The sequence below is a fragment of the Dipodomys ordii genome, unplaced genomic scaffold (genome assembly GCF_000151885.1).
Source record: "Dipodomys ordii isolate 6190 unplaced genomic scaffold, Dord_2.0 Scaffold382, whole genome shotgun sequence".
Taxonomy (NCBI): Eukaryota; Metazoa; Chordata; class Mammalia; order Rodentia; family Heteromyidae; genus Dipodomys; species Dipodomys ordii.
The window spans coordinates 28,325-29,777 of record NW_012267598.1 but is presented as its reverse complement, the minus strand read 5'-3'; positions in this window follow the sequence as shown (position 1 = coordinate 29,777).

Sequence of the window (1,453 nt, the reverse complement as noted above, 5' to 3'; positions counted from 1 at the left end):
AGAGGCAACTCTGTGCTTTCTTACAAGGACTATCCAGACTCCATCCTGCCTAAGAGCTCAACAGGATAATCCCTGTTTATTTTTTTGTGGGGGTTTGGGTGGGTCCTGTCAGGGGCCTGAACTCTAGGCCTGGGCACTGTCCCTCAGCTCTTCAGCTCAAGGCTAGCACTCTACCACTTGAGGTACAGCGCCATTTCCGGCTTTTTTTTCTGCCTATGTAGTGCTGAGGAATCGAACCCAGGGCCTCATACATACAAGGCAAGCTCTCTACCACTGAGCCACCTTCCCAGCCGCTCCTGTTTATTCTTAAAACACTTACAGAGCCAGCCTTCTTGAAATCTTTGGCACAGTTCTGCAATGGATTACACTTCTGAAGTTCCTTCTGTTTTTGAATGTTGCTATAGTGGTAAATTTGACAATAATGAAAAAGAGCACAAGGAATTAGCTAGTTGTTTGAAAATGTAGAATGTTGTTTGACAGAAAAAAGCATGAGATCCAGAATGCAAGTGATAGCAAAGGAAATGACATTTGGGAAGCAGATCCATTGTTTTTAAAATTTTACTATGTGAAGAGGAGGAATAATAACTTCCTGTGTACTACTAGAATCCCAATTTCCTTGAGTAATATATATGCATAAGCAAGTCCATATGTATGTATGTATATGTATATATGTTTATTTCTGGAGTTCTGTATGCATAGACACACACACACACACACACACACACACTCATACACTTAGTTCCAGTTGTGGACCTTGAACCTTGGACCTGAATATTGACTCTGAGCTCTTTAGCTCAAGGCCATCACACTATTACTTGATCCACACTCCACTTTCAACTTATTGGGAGTTTCTGGAAGATAAGAGTCTCAATAAACTTTCATTCCTGGGCTGGTTTGGAACCACAATCCTCAGGTCTCAATCTCCTGAGTAGCCAGGTAAACAGTGAGTAGTAACCTACATATGTTTTAGAATATATTCACTCATGTCTATCAGTTGGAGCCTAGTAGAACTTAGGGCTTACAACGAAATTTTCTTATGAAATAAAAAGTGCACTCTATTTTATAAGTTTACCCGGGACACATAATTTCTATTAATATGGGGAGAATCCATTGGGAACATTATTTGGAGGGACTTTTATTCATTCACTAACAAATTTAAAAAAAAAACTACAAATACTACTAACCTTTGAAGTAAAGAGCACCATGTTTCTTTTAGCTCTAAAGACCTGTGATTTACAAGAGAGGAAAATATTATGCTACATTTCACATTCATGCTTTGATTTTAAGTCTATCCTTAAAGAGACTGGCAGTCCGGGAGTATCATTGTGAATGTGTGTGGAATAAGAACCGACTCATAACTGGGGTTTGATGGACTCTGCCTTTTCCTGCTGATCTGACTGTGATGTGAATTAGACTTTGGTGTGGAAGAGAACTTGGATTGACATGGAGAAAC